Source organism: Stegodyphus dumicola, chromosome 4, assembly GCF_044657685.1.
Source record: "Stegodyphus dumicola isolate Sdum_Otavi_A_Nest chromosome 4, ASM4465768v1".
In the NCBI taxonomy this organism is placed as follows: domain Eukaryota; kingdom Metazoa; phylum Arthropoda; class Arachnida; order Araneae; family Eresidae; genus Stegodyphus; species Stegodyphus dumicola.
In genome coordinates, this window is record NC_140771.1 from 103,125,468 (window position 1) to 103,137,863 (window position 12,396).

General features: G+C 35.3%; 1 protein-coding gene across 1 annotated transcript in view; it reads left to right on the plus strand.

The window, feature by feature from the left end:
* Window positions 1–12,396, plus strand: part of Rpn7 (regulatory particle non-ATPase 7) — a 36,167-nt gene that overhangs the window by 5,917 nt on the left and 17,854 nt on the right. The gene's annotated exons all lie outside the window — the stretch shown is intronic.

A 12,396-nucleotide genomic window follows, 5' to 3' on the forward strand; every position in this document is an offset into this window, starting at 1 on the left:
CAAATTGCATTCTCGTACCTCTCGCGATTTTCAAAATAATTGTTCTTATTAAATTTTATGTTGTATGAATTATATTTTTATTACATTTTGTTGACCTTCTTAAATTTCGTTTGATCTGAGCTCTCTTAAATCTACTATAGACATTTGTAGATTTTTATATGATGATTCAGGCAATGTTTAATCAATTAATATTTGTACTTAATTTTATTTTACTTCAGTAAATGGTACATTACTAATTTTATCCATACAATGTACATTAATTTTTAATTTTATTTTCATTATATTTAAAAGTACTTTGATAAATAAAGCTTCACTATTTGAAATTTTTGCAATAAAAAGTTTTAAGAAAATAATAATTAAAAAAAATGAAAGTACCATAAGAACATAAAGTTTATAATGTCTAATTAAATGCTAATATATTTTACATCAGAACTGTATTACAAGTTGTCCAGTTATCTGAATTATAAAGCATTATAAAGTGAATTAAAGCCAGTTTGAAGTTAATTTGAAATGCTATTGATTGTTGCAACAATCAATGCGCAGGTTACAAATTAAATAATCACAGCAGGGATTATTAGTATAAAGATTTTAATAGGGATATCTCAGACAAGCTGAAAACGTTACGTTACTCTAACAAGTGCATACATATAACTGAGTGAAAAGGGAATTTCCCTGCTTAGTTCACAGTTAAAGAAAAATAAGAATAATAAAAAAATAGTCGGTTAATCTTTGGATTATGGTAACTTGGCAATTTTTTGGCAAAATTTTGGCGACCAACACTGCTACAGCAACCTGCTAGTTTTTCTTTGGACGCCATTTTGTTTTCACGAAGCAAAAGCCTTTTTTTTTTTTTCCCCCCTTAAAATTTTTTTCCGACAATCTGCTAGCCGAATTACGCTTATCCTAGAACTTTTATGGAACAAAAGTGCTTAATTATGACGAAAATTAGGTGCGAAATTGGGAGAAAGTGCAGAATCGCAAACTGCTTGCCGCGTTTTTAAGAATTGCACATACACGGTATCCATGTACACGTCAACCTATTTTCACTTAAAAAAACATCTCAGAATTGCACAAAAATGGCGTTGCGCACACTCTTGACTTTATCCATGTACACTGCTAAAGTCCTAGCTAGTAACCTTTATCGTCTTACCAAAATGTCGCCAAACTACCTGTTACCATATTCCAAAGATTAGCCAAATAGTCCAATCAAATGCGACGTTCCTTCTGTCGACTTCACCCAGCCATAATCGTCTGTCTGAAGCAGCCATTTCCTACTCTCTCCCCCTCTTTGAGTCAACTTCAGGTTGGCTCAAAAACATACAATACCTGGTCGAAGAGTTCTAATTTAAGAGGCACCTTAATCACACGTCCAAATTTTGACACTTTAGCACCTTGCGGGATGTCACTAGAGTCATTGAGATCTGAATGCTCATCACTAGAAATAGAAGAAATAGGATTAGTAAAAGCGTTATTGTGTATGGGATCAGTGGGTGTGTCCGTTAACTGCACTTCCAACGGAAAGACTCGCTGAATGGGACAAAGCAGCGTACCAGCTTGAGTCTTCAGTTCTACAGTTCTCACTTTGCCATCTTTCCCAGGAATTAGTCGAATGACTAGCTAAAGGCCAATGCATCCGTTTTTGGATGTCACCTCCTACTAGGATAATTTCACCCAACCGTAGCTCTGACAATGGACCCTTCTTATTTTGTACCAGAAGGCTAAATAGTCTTAAATCATTAAGCAGTTTTTGGTGATGTCTAGTACCTTTTCGAAGACCTTTCGAATCGCAGAAATCAACATCAGGAACACCTAAGCTACGATTCTCGATGAGAAACATGGCTGGGGAAAAGAGATTAAATCATCTGAATTTTCGGACAGATAGGTAAGAGGCCTAGAGTTAATTATTGACTCGCATTCACACAATACTGTGTACAACTCCTCAGTTGTAAGAACCACATTACCGAGTGTCCTTCTCAACAGTTCCTTTACTACACGAACTAACATCTCCCACCAGCCTCCCCACCAAGCGGCTGTGAGAGGATTAAACTTCCATATTATGAGTTGTAAAGTCGTTTACCTCAATTTTTTTTTTTTTTTTTTTTCAAATTGATATTACGAAGTTCTCTTTGCGCTCCTCTAAAATTAGTTCCGTTGTCGAAATAAATTATTCTCGGCCTCCTCCTTCTGGCTACGAATCATCTCAACGACATCAAGAATGCGTCAGTAGACAATGAGGAAGTTAATTCCAAATGAATGGCTCTATATATCGCACATGTGAACAAAACTCCAAACTTTTTCACCTCCCTTCACATATAAGGGTCCTGCCACCTCAAACACCGCTGCTTCATTGACACGATCGCCTGGTAGGGACACCGGCTCGCAACCTTGGTCTTGTATCCATTGCATCTTGCACAATTTTTTACGACTTTCTTGACTGCTCTTCTGCCTCACTATCCAAAATTCTTTCTCACTATCCAAAATCTCTCCCTTAATATTTCGAGTAATATTTGGGTTCCAGCGTGACAATTTTGTAAATGATAATATTTTATCAGACGCTGGGTGAAAATGCACCGGTCTGGTACAATAATTGGACAAATAAATTCAGGGTCGTCTGATCGCTCTGTAATGCGCGTTTTCACTATTTTTATACCCTCACTGTCTGAAATGACACTCATATTGGGAATAGAGTCGGCGGTGGGAAAATACTTATTTTGTACAATTATTATAAGAGTTTTTTCGGCATATTCCATCTCAAGAATGGTTAAATCTATATTCTTTCAAAATGCACGTTTACTTTTTGTGTTTTTCACAAACCGCAATATCCATGTGACTAATTGAATGATAGATTAAAAATTCGAAAACCTAATGCTCTACCAAGGTATTTCCTCTTCAACTGAATTAAGGTTACACAATCTGACCTTCCTTTTTTATCATTCTACCTCAAAGATCTCTTAAGTCAAATGGTCTGTTAGCCAGTTGTTAATATGTTCCAAGAGCCAGGATGGACCCTCTCACCAAAGAGAATCAGAAAATGAACGAGGGGAACTGCCTCTTGAAAGTATATCTGCCAGGTTTAAATCACCTGAAACATGGCGCCAACACCGAGAAGTAATCAGACTGTTTATTTCTTTTACTCTATTTGCAATGAACACTGACCAATCATCATGGTTCTTAATCTACCAGAGTGTTACCATAGAATCACTCCATGCAGTAGTTTTCAAATCAGGCAAATCTAAGGCGGCGTATACTGAGTGTACCAGTCTCGCGCCAATGCAACAGGACATCAATTCTAACCGGGGTATTGTCAGAGATTTTAATGGCGCCACCCTGGATTTGGCTCTGATCAATCGAATTTTGACTCCCACGGACGTTACAGTTCTAATGTAGACACATGCACCATAGGAGCTCTTACATGCATCAACGAATAGATGTAGCTCTGAATTCTCATTTATCTCTACATATTGTGGAATACTAATTTTCTCAAGATATTTAATTTCATCCTGCCAGTTCTGAAAAGTTTTCTGAATGTTATCTGGCAAGGGGTCATCCCATTTTAATTTCATAGTCCAAGCTTCCTGTAATAGTAACTTAGGTAACAAGGTAGTTGGACTCAAAAAAACCCTGCGGATCAAAAATTTTATGTACAATAGCCAAAATATTACGTTTACTTATCTCATTATCCATTGAATAATTAAGATTACATTTTAATGTATCATTATCTAAATCCCATAAGATTCCAAGAAGAGGTTATACCTGAACTACAATGACTTGGAACATTACTTTTCCAACCCTGTAGGTTAAAACATCCCCGAGCCATTACTTCTGTCGCCTTAACTATAAAAGTTTCTTGCTGTTTGATCACGTGAACCCCAGTGACACAATTGTCAACATAAAACTAATGCTTTAATTTTTGGGTCACATCGTCAAACTCGGCAGGGAAATTATCCAAGAGATGCTCTATCAGTGCAAAGAGTTGGAATGGAGATGAACAAACACCGAACACCACTCTACAGTGTCTGTAAATCATAGGTGTTTTAAGAGTTGGAATAAAAAACCTCAAATAATCTCTGTGTTCTGGGATAATACTCAGCTGAAGAAATGCTTTCTGAATGTCCGATGATAAACCAACATAATACAATCTAAACCGGTCAATTATATCAGGTATCCTTGAACGAAAACGTTCGTTTTTCTGGGCACCTGGACTGAAGTGTCCTATCCCCATCTAAGCTGGGACTTTTCCGAATATTGAAGTTGTAATTTGTGGTAGGCATATCTATTTTATAAGCAATATATGGTAGAATCAATAATGTCAGAGATTTGGCATATGGTGGAAAGTTCAGATGATAAAAGCAATTGCAAGCAGTAGTTGGAGGGCAAGTTCATAGAGGCAGCGTCTCACGGCGGCGTTCGGTGTTCAGCGGCGTAGCTTCCTTAATCGGCGAAGTCTGGGCTGGAACTGGGAGGAGCAGGAGATGGGCAGGCTGGACATCCAGTAGCTGGTCTTGGAGGAGAAGAATTCTGTTTTGGCTGAGGAGTATCACATGCAAGCAGTGTTTATTGGGAGTTGTATGTAATGGCTGGGAATAATAAAAATTTAATTATTTAGTCAATCTTTTTTCTTTTCTTTTTCCTTTTCAGTCATTTTCATTATTTTTTTAATATTTTTTTGATATTTTAAATTTTTAATATTTATTTTTAAAAAAATATTTTAAGGCACATTCCTGAGTATTGCTCTTGGATGCTGTCTGTTGATGGTCAGGTTAACATCGTATGTAAGGGCTGGTATTCTAGGATTGTTGGACTTGTGCAAGTTTTTGAAAAATTTTCTGGATATTTTTTCACAAAATCGTTAATGTACATGACATTCAATTCACGTCTGATTGCCTCATTCCTAACATACCAGTGTGCCTTTGAAATAATTCTTAGGGTGTTGTTTTCAATTGAGATCAACCATTCCAGGTGTGTTTTCCATAAATATCCCGAGGCAGGGCAGGCATAAGTTAATATGGGATGCAATACGGCTGTGTAAATGAGTAATTTATGGTTTATGTCCAAAACGCTGTTTCGAGTGATTAATGGGGCAAGTGTATGTCTACTACCTCAAAACTTTGTAAATAAGTGGTTAATGTGGGGCAAAAATGTGAGTCTCCTATCCAAAATAACACCTATGTATTTGGTATGCTTGACCCAGGGGATTCTTTCGTCGAACATGGTAATGCATCCGTATTTATTTGTTGATGTTCCTCTTTCTTGAGAATAGGACTGCTTCAGATTTGCTGACATTGATTTGTATCTTCCAGGCAGTAAGCCAGGACTCAATAGCATGTATGTGTTCCTGTAACTGTTGTATTGCTGAGCTAAGTGTAGCACTTTGGGTGAGAATCGCTGTATCGTCTGCATACATGGCAAGAGTAGTGTTGTGTGCATGTGGTATGTCGTTCGCATAAATATTAAATAATGTTGGCGAGAGGAGGCATCCATGAGGCGTGCCTGATATTTCTTTTATTTGAGTGTGTTTTATTACTGCGAACGACAAATGTTCTATCGGCAAGATAGGATTTAATGATGGAAATTATGTGTTCTGGGAATCTCAGGGTAATGAGCTTGTAAAGTAGGCCTTCCAGCCAGACACGATCAAATGCTTTGGCATATCTAAGAAGACTGTAGGTGTTTGGATGTTGGTTTGCATGCCGCTGGAGATGGTTTCGATGACTCGATATAGTTGCATCGTTGTGGAATGATTTTTTCTGAACCTATATTGTGCAGGGATGATGATATTTTTTTCGTTCATGAAGTCGCTCATATTGTCCAGGATAACTTTTTCGGTGATTTTGCTGAGGATAGGGAATAAGCTGATTGGGCGATAAGTCACATGGGTTGTTTGTTTGCCGGTTTTCAAAATTGCAGAGATGACTGCGATTTTCCAATCCTTTGGAAAATACCGAAGTTTTAGAATGTACTGTATTATTTTGATGAGTCTACAGAACATAAGGGTGCCCACTTTCTTAATCATGCTGACGCTGATGCCGTCTATTCCTGGACTTTCCTTCTTTTTCATCTTTTCGATATAGCCAAAGACATTCGAGGGGTTGACTAGAATTGTGTTGTTTGCAGGTGTATTTGTAAAATAATGTGTAAGGGTTTGTGAGACTGTGAGTTCTGTTTGAGGGTGTGAAATGTTGTTTAGTGTAAATTGAGATGCATAGTAATCCGCAAGGGACTCAGCTTTCTCAATATCTGTGTATGCGATTCCTGAGGGGCCGTTAAGGGGCGGAATATTTTTGTGGCTTACACTGTAACTAGAAATTGCTTTCCAGAGCGAAGTATCGTCTGGTGAAAGTGATTCTAGAGAATTAGCCCAGCAGTGTTGTGCATGTATTTTTGAGAGAGTCCTGACTTATTGATGCAATATATTTAATGTTTTTTTTATCTTCTGGGTGTCATGTTCGTTGCCAAATTTTTCTTGCTTGGTTTCTCTGTTTAGTGAGTTGTCTGAGTTTGGTATTTTTGCTATTCCGTTCCTTTCTTGGTTTGCTGTTTTGGTCCAGGGCAGTTTTGAGGTCAGACGTAAAGGTTTTAATAAGCATGTCTAACTCATCCTCATTGTGTACTGTGTGTTGTTAAGAGCTTTGGTGTAATTACACCAATTCATAATAAAGGCTCGGTGTTGTGGTGTACTACAGTGTCTGCTATCAAACTTCATGAACTCAGGGATGTGATCAGATGATAGCTCAGGGACTGTTTCCACTGTGTATGCATAGTGAATTCCTTTTAGAATGAAATATGACAGTGGGAAAACCAAGACTGTAGTATGTTGGGTGAGTGGGAGCTGCAATTTGAAGTTTGGCTGAGTTAGTAAATCGATATGTTGTGTGTCCGTGAGTAGTTATAGTATTGCAGTTCCATGCCTGATGTTTTGCGTTAAAGTCTCCACCTAATATAACTCAATTGTTGAGTTTAAAAATTGTATCTAAGGAGGTTCTGATTTCAGTGTTTGTAGCACCCCTAGACACATAGATGGACACAAAAGTGATTGGTGGTGAATGTGTGGGTGTGACTGTAATTGCCAGAGCTTCGCTGGCTGAAGGCGTGGTCAGTGTTATTTGGTAATGAAGGATGGAGCGCTTAATTACTCCGCCTGCTGTTCTTCTTGCTTGGTGATGTATGGCATTTAGGTTTCTTGGCCTATCGAATCTGTATTGATCATAGTTGTTGATGCTGAATTTTTTGTTGGGGTCAAGCATGTGTTCCTGCATGAGAATAATACTGGGACTATACTCATTTACAAAATCTCTAAGTTCACAAAGTTTATGAAAAAGGCCGTTTACATTCCATGTAACTATAACAAATTCATAGGGTGTATTATTCATGATTGGTGCTGAAAATATTTGCTTCTTCACAGATGTTAAATAATACAAATAATTTTTCCATAGATGTTTCAGAATTCCTAATTTGTTCCATGTTGGATTTTAATAAAGTTAAAAATTTAGATAAACTGCCATTGTCAAAAACATTATATAAGTCTTTTAAAGTTGAGAAAAAGTCAGTAAAATTGTTGTTAATAGATTTTCTGTTGCTATTTTGTGTTTCATGTGCTTTTGCTCTTAAGGTTGCCTGTGCATATGTTTTTTCTTCTGAGACTGTGGCTGAGGGGGTGATAATAGTATTTTGATTGTTTGTAACATGTGCTTTGCTAATATTTGTACGTGGTCTATTCTTAGGAAATTTATCGCACACGCGATAAGAAGCTGGGTGATTTTGTTGGCAGTTTGCACAGGTGGGATTTTCGATATATCCAGGTGTTGGGCAGTCTGTAGTTTTGTGGTTTTGTGTGCATTTTACGCACCAAGGTGCAAAGAAGCAGTTGTCTGAAGAGTGGTGGAACCTTTGACAATTGTGTCATTGTGGTACTATACTTTTGATTATATCAGGTATGAGTTCAAGTAAGTTTGGCCGTCTATGTACTATTTAAACATTCATTTAGGGACGGTTGATTTCTCTCTCAGGCTGAAGTGTCAAACACCGACCTTACCTTCATTGTCTGGCTAGTATGCTTTATAACAGGTTTATGGGGCAAATAATAACTCAAATTATCAATTTCCAGTTTCAGGAACCTTTTCTATTACTTTTAGGTCTTCCCACTGCTTAAAAACTACCTTATAGTCATCTGACTGATTTTCCTCGTTAATTCGTTGACGCATTCTTTGATGCCTTTTAAAAGTCATAGACTTATTGTTAGGTAACAGAATTTCAGATTTAAAGGGTAGTGGCAATTCATATTGGCCATCAGGAAGAACATTTAAATTCTCTTTAAATTGCTTAACAGAGTGAGCAAGTTTACGTTTAACATCTTCAGTTGGGTCTGTTATGCCAATGGCATCTAAATTCCAGAGTTCAGTTACGCTAAGATTAGCACAATGCAATGAAACTACATCATTGCACAATTATTTTCTAGTAATGCTGGAATAGTAGCTGAAGTAGGTTCTTTAGATAAGCTGTTTACTGTACCAATCACAGTGTATCCGAATGTAGTCTCAACTACAGTTATACCCGAGTTCGGTTTCAGAGACCTGCCAGTAATAATGTCCCCGATGGCATCTGCTCCTAAAAGCAATTCAATGCCATATTCGTTAGCTTGCAAATCAGACAAGGTAATATTTCTTTCTTTTAATTCTTTCAGGGTATTGTGATCAACTACTTTTGGAACACATCCACCTATTTTATTTTGAGAAAGTACTTCAAAGTTATGGTCATAAGTGCCCTCAAAATTTCTTAAATTAGCATCAAACACTAAATGGGAATGAGGACTTGTCTCTCTGCCCCAAAACAAACTGTGTATAATGGTTTGTTTAGATTTAGGACGCAGTTGCAGAAACGCGATGACCCTTTCTGAAAAGTAAGATTTCTGTGAACCACTGTCCAAAATCGTACGAACTGCAAGTTGTCTATCCTCGATTAATATTTTTAAAACAAGTGTTGGCAAATACACATTTTCATTAACAGCTGACTGTTTAGACAATATATTACTTGAAATAACAATACTGTCAGTTTCATTTGGCTGTACAGGTTCACCATTTGAGCACATAATGGTATAGTGAAATTTATCACAAGTTAAACATTTTACTTTATTTTTGCATGCCCGTGAACTATGTCCAACATGTAGGCAGCGAAAACAGGCTCGCTTTTGCACCAAAAGCTTTCGTTTATCTTCTAAAGACATTTTGTGAGCAGAAAAACATTCGTCAGAATTGTGGGATTTCTCACAAAAAATTCACACATAAACGGTGCAACATTTCTTCTGGAAATTACGATACCTTTGAATAGTTTTCTTTAGTTGGCGGAAAACTTGTTACCATTCTTGATGCTTTAGAATCTGCTATCACACATTGTAACAGATATTGAAATTTGTCGTCATCCACAATAGAATCATCTTTGTGAATTTTTTCAAACTGAGACCAAAAGACAAGAAAGTCTTTTGGTTCTCCACTAAATTTCCTCAGTTCAAGTTTGGGAAGCTTAAATTTCCTTTTTTGCTTGGTTGTTGTTCCTTCCGTAACTGAATTTCCCTTCTTTGCATTTTCTAACAGTGAACAAATCAAGCAGAACTTGTCTCGATATTCTTCTGCTTTAAAAAAATCTTCGGAATATTCGTCTTGAAGGGTATCATCACTTAGCAACAAATTCGAAACATCTTCTTGAGTTGTTTCCAAACATGTGAATTTGTCCTGAATCTGTTTAAACAGCATACTGACCTCGTCATTTTTTAAAACTGTTGTTTTCGATCTTCTGAGCTGTATCGTTGCAGCATACCGTAAATGCTGTTCACAGCGACTTTCGTTTTGCTTTCAAAATTTTGATATCTATATTTCATCAAAAATATAAAGTAGTGGATGCCAAATTTACTATGTTGCAACTCTCAGGGCTACAACGTGCAGGTTATGAATTAAATAATCACAGCAGGATTATTAATATAAAGATTTTAATAGGGATATCTCACACAAGCTGAAAACGTTACATTACTCTAATAAATGCATACATATAACTGAGTGAAAAGGGAATTTCCCCGCTTAGTTTGCAGTTAAAGAAAAAAATAAGAATAATAAAACTAGTACAATCAAATGCGGTGCTCCTTCTGTCGACTTCTGTCTCAGCCATTATGTGATCGTCTGTCTGAAGCAGCCATCTCCTACATTGATGCTCAGCTTGGAAACTTCCCAGTTTTCTTGCAAAAATATTTTGTTTTTCAAGGTTGGTAGTTATGTATTGGTGATTTATGGTTAATTTAGATAGCTTATGAAAGCTCACCATTTTGTCATATGTGTATACTCTGACGAGTACTCTTCTGATAGCAAAGCAGCAGTCATGGCTAAGCCAAAATGTTCATGTGAAATATAGCCTGAATGATAATGGCAATGATCCATTAAAGACCTCATTCAATTGAAACTCCGATGGTCACTTAAATAGTGATCATTACATTCAGCATTAGTGATCATTTTTGAAAACAAGTGATTTTTCGTATTCAATTGAAATACTTCCAGTCGAACTGGTAGGTGTTGCTAGAGATTACTTGATGAGCATTGCTGTTTATCACATGGTCAAAAGTTGCATTGCTTTTGAAGTAACCAATGATAGAGCTCCTATGGATGCAGGCTGATTTGTCAGCCATGTTGAAACCATTCTTTAGGGTTGCAATTCAGGTTTGATGTGCCCTCTTTGGCTTTTCAGCGCTATTGTTTCAAAGTTTTATCTATGGAAAGTTTTCAAAGGTATCATTTTATTTTAATTCCTTTATGAAAATAGCTAATCTGAAAGACATATTCCATTCACATAAATCACAATAACCTGTGAAAAATATACGTCAAGTAAGTTATGTATGCATACTGAAAAAAAAGTAATTTCAAAGATGTTTTAAAGTAAAAGAAAAATGTGCACTATAGTTCTATTAACAACTCAAAAAATATATTGTGATGTAATCTAAAAGAAAAAATTATATAATACATAATGATATAAATTAAATATATATATAATAAATACATAAAACTTTATAATAAATAATGTTCATAACAATATAATAAATGCCAACACACATCATAGCATGTTACATAACACTGCTATGAAAAAAAAGAATATTTGATTAGAAATATCCCTTAAACATTAATAAATGCCAACACACATCATAGCATGGTACATAACACTGCTATGAAAAAAAAGAATATTTGATTAGAAATATCCCTTAAACATTTATTTGATAACATAGAGGAGTAAAACGTAAAGATGACAAGAAATTATGAAAACAAGTTATGCAACTTAAGAAACAATAAGCCCTTTAAGTTATTGCAATATCATAAGACAGATTGCCAACTAAATATCATTTATTCATTTTTTACATCAGTAATAAGTTTTTCATTAAAAAATTTAGCAGTGAATGCCAAAACAGATTTATTATTGGTGCCTTTAATGCAAGGTCACACAAAAATAAACTTGATTTAGCAAATTTTTGAAAACATTAAAATCAAAATTATCAAATTACAGTAACATATATTATTAAATTATTTTAATTGCACATTAAGAATGCAGTTATCTTATAAATTTTAATTCTTATATGAAAATTCAACTAAATTAAGAATGAGTGACTAAGCTTGTACAGCAATTTAAACCATATTTCATGTTCATACATTGGAAATAAATGGACAAGAAATTACTAGATGAAAGAGCTGGAAATACAGTGATGTAATACCTTCAAAATTATTCGTAAAATATTAAAATTGATGCTTATCTTCTTCAAAATGAATATAAATGTGATATATTTGTATTTAAAGGAAACGTTATATAATGCATAATTTTAATCATATTATCCGATGTTTACATTTTTACATTGGGGCCAAGTGATAGTTTTGGTGACAATATAACGGTAAAAAATAATGTGCAATTTTAAACCATGAATCCTGCATTAAAATTTAAATAAAAAGTGCACTTCATAGTTCTAATTACGCACAATGTTGAAATCAAATGTAATTCTTTAAACTTTATCTGTTTGCAAATATAACAATAAAAGAATTGCATCAGCATTCACAATATGTGCATTGATTGCACAGGCACGTTCTGCAATTCATTTTGTACATGTAAATCAATTTTTCATTAATTAGCAATATTTAAATGAAAATACAAATTTTGCTGAAATATGAACACTTTTTTTTAATAGTATATAAAAACATAAGAAGCTGAACTTACTTAAAAAAAGCGCACGTTCCTGTGCTCAGAATCCATTCCAATCTATGAGAATTAATTACCCATTTTCTTCGTATTTCTTCATTTTTCAGGACACAGCATATTAAAGTTATTTTTGAAAGGGTATAAGTAATTTGATGCAGCCTATTCACCCATATTTCTTGGAAT